The 13,848-nt window shown below is 38.9% G+C and overlaps 1 pseudogene; it reads right to left on the bottom strand.

Annotated features, from left to right (window-relative positions):
* Nucleotides 1-7,838: 7,838 nt before the first annotated feature.
* LOC112524831 overlaps nucleotides 7,839-13,848 on the bottom strand; it is a 14,213-nt pseudogene continuing 8,203 nt past the window's right edge.

Below are 13,848 nucleotides of genomic sequence, written 5' to 3'. Positions count from 1 at the left end.
AATTGCAGCTTTTGTGACTAAAAACTATACAACATTGGTTTTTAGAAGACCAAAACTTCATAATTAGTATTAATCTTACAATTAGATGGGATTTTAAATTCAAATTATTTTTGGGATACGTACTCATCAAGATATTATTCGGAATAACTTTTTATTTCAAATAATTCATAACGTCATCATACCACGCGCCTGACAACACATACATCATGTTCCCCATACACCCTTTCAACTTTCCCCCCTCCCTAACCCCGCCTTGACATGTGTCATCTAACATTAATGGCATGTACAATCAAGACGGCTCACGTTCTTCAAATCAAATCGTCTATACCCAAAACCGCCAAAACTTTTCATGATTATGGTATTTTAATAATCAAGAAACCGTTTCCCTTCCACCCCCACCCCCTCCCCCAAACCCATTCCCTCACCATATTCGCGCCTATGAATACCTTTCTTCCTCATCTATCTTCTCTTTACGCTTCCATAAACCTGCATCTATATTTTGACGAACCAAACTGTAACTTCCTCAACAATGGCCTCCTCCGCCTCCCACGAATCGAACAACAATGACAGCAGAGTCCAATCCACCGGCACCGACAGCCGCGCTATCGTCTTCCATCCATGAAGCCAAACAACCACTCTATCAAACTCCAAAACACACTATTTGACGAACGATTTGCAGTTATGATCGAGTTTTTCAAGAATTGCATTCTTCTTCCCGCCCTCACTCTTGCTGACACCGGCGTACCCATAAAATACGTCCAGCAATATTGAAAAACGTGTGAGTTTGACCCAAAATGCCACAGAATAATGGGGGACATGGATGCACCTAATGATATGATATGCTCGCTCAAAATATCGCAGGCTAAGGTTTCTCGGGTTATGTGCATTCTCACTCGATGGGAACTTGGAATTGAACATTATGACGAACCACCAACCACCGACGACATCCTCCGCTTCGTGAAGATGCTAGGTTACAATCGTGACCTACGCAACGTATCGGACTTCAAACGCCAATTCCTCCCACCGATGTGGAATATGCTCTTCTCCATCCTTAACAGAGCTTTCACATGCAAACTGGGCTCCTTGGACCAAGGGAACATCAACATCATGACTATCATGTATGGGCTATTCTTCAACCTGAACCTTGACTACGCCTTCCTGATATACAACGAGATTCATGCGGTAGTGGTCAAGAAATGTAAACTCCAAGCCGCTGGTAAGCCTCTCTTTGCGGTTCTCTTCCCTCACTTCCTCGTGCTCTTCATTGGGGACGCAATGAGGAAGCATGGCCTACCAGCTGAGGAGCCCTTACCCCCGTCTACAAGATGCATGGACATTGCCCAACCCTCTCGAAGGAGGGTTAAAGCATCAACCATCCACTCTCCAGGGCTATGCTCAATGTCATTCCATCGACATCTGAGATACGCCAGGCCTATGAACGCTCTATGATGTCCCAGGAACCGAGGGCAGCTACCCCTGAGCGATTAGAACCGTCCCCCGAACCAAGCGAGAGAGCACATGAGACATCTTCATCGGATGATGAAGATGATGATGATGATGCTACTCATCGTGCCTCCCCCGACCCTACTCATACAATTCCTCCCCCCACTACCCAAAGGGCAACCACATCATCTACCCCTGGCAATCAAAGCCATAGGGGTATTGAACAAGGACGACCCAGTCCACTCCCAACCCCAGCCAGCCATCTAGAGGCCATTCTTCGGGCCTCTGGAGATGTATCAGTAGAGGAACCACATTTTCCATCACCCCTCTCTCAACAGAGAGGTGATGAAGATATAAGAGCCTCTTCACCACAGGGCTCGACACATCCTACCACACACACAGAAGCATGTGTTGCTTCTGATATTGAACCCCAAAATCGTTCAGAGCGATCTTCCCTTCAGTTACATCCCCCTTTGATATTTGATCTACGAAGCAGATGTCGCAACATCACGATATAGCTCCTCTCTTGAGGGCTATCAAGGACGTGATGGAAGTCTTTCTAGGCCTACCTTCTCATAAGGCCAAGAAGGCGCCTCCGGAGCAGAGGCCCAACCTGCAGCATATGTTGTTGCAGGGGTTACCCCAGATGCAGACCTGGTCACAAAGGCCGAGTTCCAAGCCTTTGATGATACAGTGATGCGGTCCTTGGAAGACCTTAAACTCATCATACAAGGAATTGTTGAYAAYCAACCYTCCACCGATAACTCTGACCTCCAACAATCCCTTGCAATCCTGCAACACCACCTCTCTCAAATTGAAACCCAAACCCATGCCAATACAACCCGCCTTCAAATACTCCAACAAACCATCACCCAACATCACAACACCACATCCTCCCTTGCCACCCAACGAAAGCAAATCCTCATCCAAACCATCGCCACCCTCACGGCCCAGGCAACTGAGGCCGATGAGAACCTCACATACATCATCTCCCTACTTCAAACCATCCTTCAAACCATTAACTCCCTACCCACAACCATCATCTCCCAAAGTCCTCATCAAGCCCCACCTCAATCCACCTCATCCATCGAAGCTACCCTTGCCAACCTCACCAATCAAATGGCCTCCATCCAAACCACCCTCACCCAACTACCCGCCACTATCCTAGCCCAAATCCCCCAGCCTACTCCTCCACCCCAACCTCCCTCTGCAGGCCCATCCTTTGATGAAGCCTTCTCCTCATTCACTGCAGAGATGAGAGACCTCATCACCAACCTTCCCATCCCTCCATATACATCCACAACCACCTCCATACCACCACAAGCCTCATCCTCCTCCATCGAGTTTGCAACCAAAGCTGACCTACGGGCTCTGTCCAAGGCGCTAGTCTCATCTTTCAATGAGATTAGTGCCAAATTTGTTCATCAGGCCATCCATCCAACAAGGGTTCTCTCCCAGAACCTGGCCGATGAACAATGGCACACCACCTCTCTCCTCCAAACAATGGAGGCGAGTCGAAGACAAGCATCCCTGAAGGCGTATCTTGCATCCTTCAGGAAGGACAAAAAGAAGAAGAGGAGCAGAGCCTTTTGCTCCAGCAGCCGCCAACACAAAAGGCCAAGGCATGAAGGCCAAGACCCCGATGATGAAGGTCTTGGACCTCATGAGGGGGAGATAGAGGCCACGGCTGCATAGAATACAGAATCCGCTGCACCACCATCATCATCACCACAAACTCAACCACCACCCTCAATCGAAGGAACCCAAGCAAGGGAACCAGAGGCTTTGCCTTCTGAAGATGTACAATATGTACATGTTCCCTTCGCTGCAACCCTAAAACCCATCATGTTGAGTTCCTCAACCGATGAAGATCCAATCACCCCACCAACAAAAATAAACCAACCTTCATCACCCACACCAAACTTACCTTTAACCCCTTCTCCAACCCCTCGCACCACAGATCCCTTCACCTTATCTATACAACCAGAACCAACAATAATCCAACCTTCATCACCCCAACAACCACAAACCCAAACAGAACCCCATGCACCAGAAACCACCCAAGCCGAACCCAATGAACAACAACCAACCCAAGCTGAACCAACTCAACAAGAAACCATACCCTCACCAACTCATACACAACCCTCAACCCAACCACCCGTGGTGCATGCGGATACTCCCTCTTCATCAAGGTAACCTCCTCAGAGCCTGGTAGATGAGATTATACAAAGCATGATCGACGTCCTGAATTGCCACCCAGGGAACCAATTATGATGGAAAACATCCATCAATACTTGTACGAAGACCGCGATGAAAGTTTGACCATCAACCCTTCGATCTTATCACATGAGTCCATGGACCTCTTACACCATAGATTCATTAGACAGACCACACAAGCACCTCAGGTTGTCTTCTCGAATGATGGGATAAGGAGGGTCATGGATCTGAAAGTAAGGACATTTCCCAACCGAGCCATTCGATACATCGAGTTCACTATGGAGACAGCACATGGGCAAGTTAGCGTGTTCAACGAAAATGACCTCATTAATCTCAATCCATATGACTTGATTGAATTATACGCATACACGGCTCAAAGGCAGGACCACGGCATTATGTATGGAATGGCGAACCAAGCGGTAGTGAAAACGATGGAAACCCTGGTAAACCATAGAGCCAAGAGTGATTTTGAAATTGCTTTTCGGCTAGGCATTGAAAGACTATCATGCGCTCCACCAAACGAAGACTTCCAAGGCCTGCAAGAGAAAAGGTCTGCCTCAGTCATAACTCAACCCGAACTTGGACTTGTTTACAAGAATGAGTTCGGGGTTAAAAAATTCTTTAGACTAACTGAGACCTTTAAGTATTCATCGGATACACTTGAATGGTTTCAGAAAGTCATTAGAGAAAGACTAGGTAGAAACCACGTGCCAAGAGAAGAAGGGAGTCAGCTCATTCATGAGATATCGACAGTCATCGGCTATCGAAGACTGCTCATGCGCTTCAATGAAATATATCAAGGTAGCTCATGATGAGTTGTATTTTTTTTTTTGTCTTGATGTCTTTTGATTCCAGTATTGTAAGAATTTCATCATCCAATGAAAATTTGGAATTTGATGTTTTWMTATTAGATTAGTCTCTGTTCTTCACGGTTGTTTCTAGATTAGTCTATGTTTGTTATTTCATTACTTAGGGGGAGATTGTTAAACCCCATAATTCATAAAGTGTAAAGGTAATGAAAAACAATAAGTGATGAAGAACCAGAAGACCAATGGAGACATCAAGGCAGAATTGACTAAGTCTGGAGCACAACCAGAGGACCGATGGACGACCAAGGATGCGATGGAAAGAGCATCTTCATCGAACCTCTGGTCAACTACACTTAGAGTATTTTCCAGCAATTCATCCAACAGCATGCGATGAAGACTTAAAGATAAGGATGATCCATCATACCATGAATGACAGCTGGAGATGACAAGTCAACAGCTAGATTTTGAGTTTATCTTAATTATTAAAGTTTATCCATAGTTTAGATAATCGTTATCTGTTATTAGAAGATTAGCTAGAAAGTCTCATTAGATAGTTATCTTCTTATTAGTATAAATACGTGATTAGGCCTATTGTAATCTAAGTCGCTTTTACGTTTTTATTATTAATAAAGTGAAATCTTTGACGCTCAAGATTGTTCATAATTTCTTCTTGAATGTTCATCAATTTTTTTCATCAAATCACTATAATTTGGTTATTATTAACTAGATTATTAGTGTTATTGAGAGATCTGGGATCAACAATTGGAGATTTTATAAAAATTGGTAAATTTGGGTTTCCTGAGCGTGATCGTTACACCCGGGTTCCTATTCGAGACAAGGGTTTATACATGTAAATTTGTATTTGAAATTGTAACAATTGTTCATTTCGTTTGGGGGTTGTTCATATGGGTGTAGATGTGTTCATCTTCGTCAATATGTGTTCATACGATCACATATTTTCATCATCTTATTATGTTCATATGGTTATGTTATAATTAAATGAGTGATATTCACAACATCTAACTATATCACGATAGGAAACCCTATGGTTATCGATGCAGATCTAAAAGTGATCAAATTGATGGTAATACAAACTAGTAAGCAAGCCGCGAGAAGAAGGAAGGTGTCGAAATGCTCAGGCAATCAAGGGCCCACAGGTTCATTACTGCAAGGTGATACATATTATTAGACGAAATTTTTAAAATATTGATGTTGGTTGATGGGATATAGGTCTTTGCGTCATTTACCTCATGACCAATGTTCCATATTGTCCCTTAATCATCATCAGCGTCGACATGTCCATATATGTTCATTGGCAAAGAATCGCATATTTGTGTTCAAATCTGTTCATATTGTGTTCATGTGAAATCCGATTACGCCCTTCAACAGTTTTGGTCACTGAATCTACATCAAACACAATCTGTCCATATTGCAAATATAATGATCCATGATTTCGAACGTTTAAAAAATTTACCTTTAAGAAACTCACGTAATGACAATATAATGATCCATGATGTTTGTTAGTTAATTTTTTACGTATTTCGTTCATGAATGCAGACTTCCAGCAGGACATTGATTTCGACGATAATGTTCACATTGAAGTCAAGGCACCGACAAAATTCAGCCGTGAGGATCAAATTTTGAAGATTGACCATGGAAGCAAGCAGTAGTTGAACAGAAGAATGTAACAGGCTACTCAATAGGAATTAGAACCAGAACATCTCCCAAGACGTTATGGGAGACGGTAAAATCATTAAAGCTTAACCAAAGGGCAGCCATCAAGGAGATGGGATTTGAGACATTGTTAGATATGACTTTAGACGGGATTCCATCAAAATTAGGTCATTATGTCGTTGATATGTTAGATACATCTACTATGACAATACATTTGAGGGATGGAGTAATACCAGTTATGGTCAAGTCGATACACGAGGTGGTTGGACTTCCAACCGGAGGATTAGATTTGAATTCGATTGAACCATCCTCATGCAATGATGCAATCAATTCAACATGGCAAAAATAGTTTAGTAAGGATAGGATGAGACCAAAGGACGTGATGAACGTGGTTCACAGATTAGATGATGCCGATGTGATGTTCAAGTTGAGTTTCCTTGTCATCGTGGTTAACACTTTTGCCGAATGCAGCAGGGTAGGTGTTTACAATTTAGGTTTCCTGACCCGTGTTCATAGCTTAGACATGATTCCAAAGATTGACTGGTGCAAATATATATATATATATATATATATATATGATTGCATAGCGACGAGCAAGATGTGTTGGAGAAGAGACAGTCTTTTGTCATTTTACGCAGGCCCCTTAACATCTTTAACGGTAATAACATTGATCTCACACAACTAAATCAAGAATTGTCTCGTCTTATTAAATAACTACTACGTTTACTTTTTTTAGTTGCTATATCTTCAATCAACAAGATGTGACAGCATTCCAATCCAACAACAAACACATCCCTTAAGGGCTTGGACCTTGGATCTACTAAGAAGAAGACAATATTGGAACTTAGTATAGGGGGGTTTGGATACACTCAATTGATACGTAGTAAACCCATAGATCAAGGAGTGTGTGACCAACCAATTCTAGAGCATAATTCAATAGACAGACCTGAGTCTAGTAAAGCTAAACAAGCAGAAAGTCGGGACTTGAGTAAAGAGGTAACTTCTAAACTTTGCTTCCTTATTAAGCTAGAAAAGTTATGTTTCATGTTATTAAAATAATTCATCCGAGCTAATTAAAGATTCATGCATGCCTATGATTGTATATCACTTTATTTGTATTGATTTGAAATGAATATACCTGCTTGTGTTTGTTAAGAATTTGAAATGAAGTCCAAAACAGAACAGCTGCTATAAACATATATGAACACAAACGATATCCGGAATGCACTCCTATGAAGAACATAACCTTGCGACAGGCAGAGTCATAGTATCTGTCAAATAAATATGTATGTGAACATGTAGATGCACCTATTGAACATCACATAAAATGTGTAAGAAGAACACAACCTAACGGCAGCAAAATAATAGTATCTGTCCATATACAAAAGTATATAAACATGTATTTTCACCTGTTGATAAATACATATATGCGTGTTAGTTGATGTGTATAGGCATATATGCCAATCAAACACTCTGTTAATTCAATTAATGTGTTTAATATCATTATATGTATGCATACAGCAACACCCTGTTTGATTAAGCTATGTCCCTACCTATTAAAGGATTTTGTCTATATTACGAGATTTTTTTCTCTGAATTTAGCAACGATTGTAAAATGATTGTTTGGTAAGAATTTTAAATGACAAAAATTACCATTCTAACCCAATATCAGAAAAATCTGGTACCGGGTTGAACTCATTCATTTCCATACCTTGAACCACTCGAGTACTCACAATTCTCTTCAAAATACTCAATCAACTGCTTCAGGAACTTGTCGCTGCTCACGGTCTCTATGTCGCATATGATACAACACTGTCTCCTTGCACAAGTCACGGCAACATTCATACGTCTACGATCACTCAGAAACCCGACCTAAAGTATATATAGTACATATAAACTTAATATCAATTTGTTCATTCAACTATATATATGAGTTCAGCCAGAACAAATACCTCTTTCTTTGAGTTTGATCTGACCATTGAAATGATAATGGCTTCTTTTTCCCTACCCTGGAAGCCATCTGCGGTTGAGATTTCCACTTCCTTTAACTTGTCTTCCTTTGTTCTCAGCGTTCTGAGTAACACAACCTACAAAACACAAGACAACCAACGATCCAGAAAGGATATTTATTTGAAGATGTAGGTTTTTGGTGACAACACTTGATTTGGCTAAAAAGGTCTAGGCAACTAATCACAGCACAAAAAGAGTTATACTTTACCTGTGTTAAATAAGGGGTAATGATTCTGATATCAGAAGCATGAACTCCACTTTGAATGAGTCTTTTGGCATGAGTTATAGCAATCTCAGCTTCACCTTCATTTAATGTGCTTTCTTCTTCATCCTTCTTTTCTTCCATGTCACATCTACAATAAAATAGTACTAATAGCCAAATTACACAATAAACAAACCATCAAAATAATTTTGCTCAACGCTAATTATATGACAGGGAACAAGTTATACTACCAATATGCATACCATGTAATGTCTATGAGAACAAGAGTAGGTTCTACTGAAGAAGATTTTTGTACATTCTCGAGTTCATGTAGCGTATGTCCAGCAACACTTGCATGAGCTTTGATCTATAATAATTATAATAACATATATAATCAACAACAATAAGAATAATTCATCGTGTTACAGTGATACTCCCTCCCACCCCCAAATAAATGTCCACAATGAAATTTTAGAAATGTATAATTATTACACTTTTTAATCAACTAAATGAAAATTTTACCCTTAATAATAAATGAAGTAATGAATCTCTCCATCTCATAATTAACGAAGAGTTGGAAAGTATGCAACTTATATTAGGACAAACTGAAATAGAAATATGGACGCTTATTTTGGAACAGATGGAATACCTTATTGTTGTAGAGCTCCTTGGATGACCAATTCATTATAAGTTCATGCATGCGGTACTGGACAGTGAGCATAGACATAACTTCATCTCCATACAAGTCCGCAAGTGTTATAACCAGGTTTGATACAACCTGGGTTGAGGTAATTTATACATGTTTATTATGTGGATTACGTGAAATATGCATATCTAAGTAGAAATGCATGAACTATATATATGTGAAATATGAWCATGATATTATGYATGCATATATGTGAAAAGATGGCATGACATATATGATTTATACATGTATGCATGTGGTGTGAAGCATACATGAGGTGATGCCTATTTGTGATAAGATATTCTGGTGGAAACATTATTATATTATTTAAAAACTTATACCTTCATGGTTAAGAAATCATGAATTTTATAATGAAAAACCCACCACCCAAGATTATTTCTATTGGTTAAAGCTTTCACCGCCTATGAGTTTTATAATTAAAATAATCTTCACTGCCATGGTGGAAGTATTTAAAGAAATAAAAAGATAAGATTCTATCTTATCATTTCATTTGAAGAAAGATCTGTTGAAAGAGAAAAAAAGTGTTGTAACGGTGAGAAGTGTTCTTGAACAAATCTTTTGTTCAAAGCTGTTTGAAGAGCTTGTGATTTGCTGTGTGTTTTAAAACTACAGAATATGTGATTTGTTAAGGTGAGTTTTTTAAACTACCGTTGATTATAAACTGTGATTTTAAAAATATTGTGGATTATACACTGTGAGTTTTTTATGACTAAAACTTTTATATATATTGTTATATAAAATACTGGGTCTTTATGTTGGTTTTGAAGAAAATATGGTAAAACTATTTTGATAGTTTAAAGGTGTTATTGTTATATATTTGAGTATTAAAAACTGTGTTGGGAAGGATAAAGAAGAGATTGCTTCTTTAAAACAGTTTTGGAAATGATATCCTGTTTTGAAGATTTAAAAAGGATATGATGTTTTGGAAACCATTGAAATAATAGATTGTTCTTGAGTTTGAAAGGTTTTGATGATAAAAYTGTTGGTTGAAAACTATAGAGAATATTCTTATTGAGACGATTGTGATTTTGATTTGTCTTCATTTGAAATTAATCTATAGATTTTATGGATAAAACTATGAATGAGGATTCGATAAGATGGTTGTGACTGCGGTCCTTCATCTGAACTAGTTCATAGATTTTGAAGAAGAAATAAGGGTGGCATATCAAGGAGAGGTGTCTTTTTGGGATAAGGGTGGCATATCAAGGAGAGGTGTCTTTTGGAATAAGGGTGGCATTTCAAGGAGAGGTGTCTTTTGGAATAAGGGTGGCATATTAAGGATAGGTGTCTTTTGGATATAAGGGTGGTAATTGTGTGTGAATATTATAACTCTTACTATTATGTCTTTTAAGACTACAATAGATTTGAGTCCTTACTTTTTGTGATTTGAGAACTCRAAGATATTGTTCTTATTAGAAATAATAGTATTGATGTTATTGAGAAGGGGAAAACTTGGCCTATGGCCATTGATATTGGTTAAAAGTGTTTTGGAACAGAATGGTTATTTTTATGAGGAATCAGAGGGGCTCTGGTTGTTCCTTGTAAGGAAACATAGGGGCTCTGGTTGGTCCTCATTATTGGACCAGAGAATTCTGGTTATTGATTTGGAGAATGAGCAAGTTTTTACTAAATGTACTAATTGGACCAGAGGCTCTGTATCTACTAATAAGAGCTTCTATGTCATATCATATTTTTAGAAGTTTTTAAGAAAAGGATTTTATACTTAGAATATTTTTATGAAAAACAGACCAAAGAGGCTCTGGTTGGCTTACACGTTGAACCAGAAGCTCTGGTTAGTACAACCAGAGGCTCTGGTCGAGGAACCAGAAGCTCTGGAAGATAGACCAGAGGGGCTCTTCTGGTCAAGGAACTAGAAGCTCTGGAAGAGAGACCAGAGGGGTTCTGGTCCTAGTTATTGAAATATATTCCAAGTGTGGTTTGGAACTAGAGGCTCGATGGACCAAAACATAATCTGATTTTATTCCGCATGTTGTGAAATGATTATTTGATAAATGTTTTGGTGATCTTCACCCTGCATTACATAAAAGAGAACCTCACTAGACATTCATGTCTAACCCTCATTTCGTGTTTTCAAAATATGTGTGCATGTAATGATAATAAGGGAAAGAGCATTATGTGAATTACTTCCCTATGTGCTTAGTTGTTTTGGAAGTATAGATGCTAGGATGCTAGAACATGTACTTTTGAAATTTTTGGGTTGCGTATTTTACATTATAGACTCTTGTATCAAGGACATATGTGGGGGAAAACATGTATTCTATACATGAAATATGTGTTATATGCAATGTATGGATTTGGGGGTGTTACAGAGTTGGTATCAGAACCTAAGTTTAAGGGATTTAGGTGATCAATTGCATGATGATGCCTAGACTTAAACTATTCTATTGCATATTAGGATCCCGGACATAGTTAGAACCTTTGAAATAAATATGATAAGTTAAGAGATCAGTGTGTAAGGTACATTCGGATTATATCTGGCCAATGTAATTTTGAATCTACACGTACATAACTGAATTTGGACACTTTATTATATTTGGGAATATGAAAAATATTTGTTTTAACTTTGTTATCTACATATGGCTAGTAGATCAAGAAGGTCAGAAAGGATCACCCACCCCAATGAAGAAGAATCCCCTGTTGCTCCTATTGGCACCTCTGAGGGCAGAAGCAGAGGCAGCGGTAGGGGCAGAACAGAGGCAGAATAAGCCAGCCAGAAATTAATATGAATCAAGCATAATCAAACTCTGAAAATATGAATCAAGAACGGATGTCTCACCCAGAATATSTAACAAGAGACATATTAGCTGAAGAAATGGGAAAGCTAAGGGAAACCTTGACTTCTATTTTGAGGAATCCTGCCAAAATAGAGACAGGCAGAATTGAAGTTACTCCAACGATTCCAATTCTCAATAACAGGGAAGGACATATAAAGATGTTTCTAACTTGTGAACCACCAACCTTCTCGGGAGAAAGAGATCCAATTAAAGCTATGTGTTGGATCAAAGAGATGGAGTCTGTATTCAATACCATCCGATGTGCAGAAACAGATAAAGTCATATTTGCAGTCTCTGTATTGAAATCAAATGCGTTATATTGGTGGGAAGTAGAATCCTTAGTCAGAACAGATATTTGCAAACTATGACATGGCTAGAGTTTGTCAATAGATTCAAGGATCAATTTTGCCCAAAAGCTGCCATTAGACAAATGGAAGAAGACTTTCTAAAATTGGAATAAGGAAACAGAGCTGTAAAGGAATATACAGAGAAATTCATTGAATATTCAAAATTTGCAGAACATTATATTTCCTCAAAATCTAGAAAAGTGGAAAGGTATATTTGGGGATTGAAACCATTAATCCGAGAATTTGTCATAGCCATGAATCCGGCTACATTTTCATTGACCGTTGATACAGCGGAGGTAACAGAAAGAAACAAGAAAAGACAAGAAGAAGGGAAAGCAATAGAAAAGAGGAAATGGGAAGGTCCATCAACCGGATACAAAGGACCAAAAGTTGTAAAGCATGGAAACAGGCCCACACAAAGATTCAATGAAAGGACTTGTCCCCGATGTCATCAAGTTCATCAGGGAGAATGCAGGATTGAGCTAAGGAAATGTTATAAATGTGGTGAAACAGGCCATTTGTCGAATGTTTGCCAACAGTAAAAAGGTGTTTTAATTGTAATTCTCCAGATCACCTCAGACCAAATTGTCCTCAAATGAAATCCCCACAGTTAACCATGGGGAGTAATACATCAACAGGCCGAGGAAGAACAAATATAGGCAGAGGAGCAACGGGTGGGGCGCGGGGTCGATCTTTTCAAATGACCAAACATGAAGCAGAAACTACACCCGATGTAGTAACAGGTACATTTTTCGTGAACTCCTTACATGCTAAAGTGTTATTTGACTCGGGTGCATATTTCTCATTTGTATCCCCATCATTTGTCTTTTGTGCTTGTATGAATTTTGTGCCACTTGACGATAAGTTAGTAGTTGATACTGCTAACGGTCAAGTATCTGTGAGTTATGTGTTTAACAACTGCACTATCATGATTGAGGATTGTAAACTACTCATCCAATTGTTTCCCATGCCTATGAAGGAATTTGATGTGGTAGTAGGAATGGATTGGTTGGTAGAAAATAAGGCTAGCATCATTTGCAATGAAAAGATGATTAGAATTATGTTACCTAATAGAGGGACACTCATAATTTATGGTGATCATTAGGATCATCGTACCAGTTTGCTATTTGTGATAAAAGCCAGAAAATGTATCCAAAAGAATTGCCAAGGATTTTTAGCTTACATAATTGTTGCCAAGAAAGAAAAGAGTAAGCAAGAATTAATTTCGGTTGTCAGTGAATATCCTGAAGTTTTTCCAGAAGACTTGTCAGGGCTACCTCCAGATAGAGTTATTGAATTTAGGATTGATTTAATACCTGGAACAGCACCTGTAGCAAAAGCACCGTATAGATTAGCTCCATCAGAATTAAAAGAACTGGTTACACAATTAAAGGATTTATCAGACAAATGATTTATCAGGCCAAGTACTTCACCATGGGGAGCTCCAGTTCTGTTTGTGAAAAAGAAAGATGGCACTATGCGTATGTGTATTGATTATCGAGAGTTAAACAAATTGACCATAAAGAACAAATATCCATTGCCCAAGATCGATGATTTATTTGATCAACTGGTAGGAGCCATTTACTTCTCAAAGATTGATTTGCGATCAGGATACCATCAGTTGAAAGTCAAAGAAGATGATATA

Source organism: Cynara cardunculus (genome assembly GCF_001531365.2).
Source record: "Cynara cardunculus var. scolymus isolate 2C chromosome LG 13, CcrdV1, whole genome shotgun sequence".
NCBI classification, from domain to species: Eukaryota; Viridiplantae; Streptophyta; class Magnoliopsida; order Asterales; family Asteraceae; genus Cynara; species Cynara cardunculus.
This window is presented reverse-complemented; position numbering and strand designations above follow the sequence as displayed.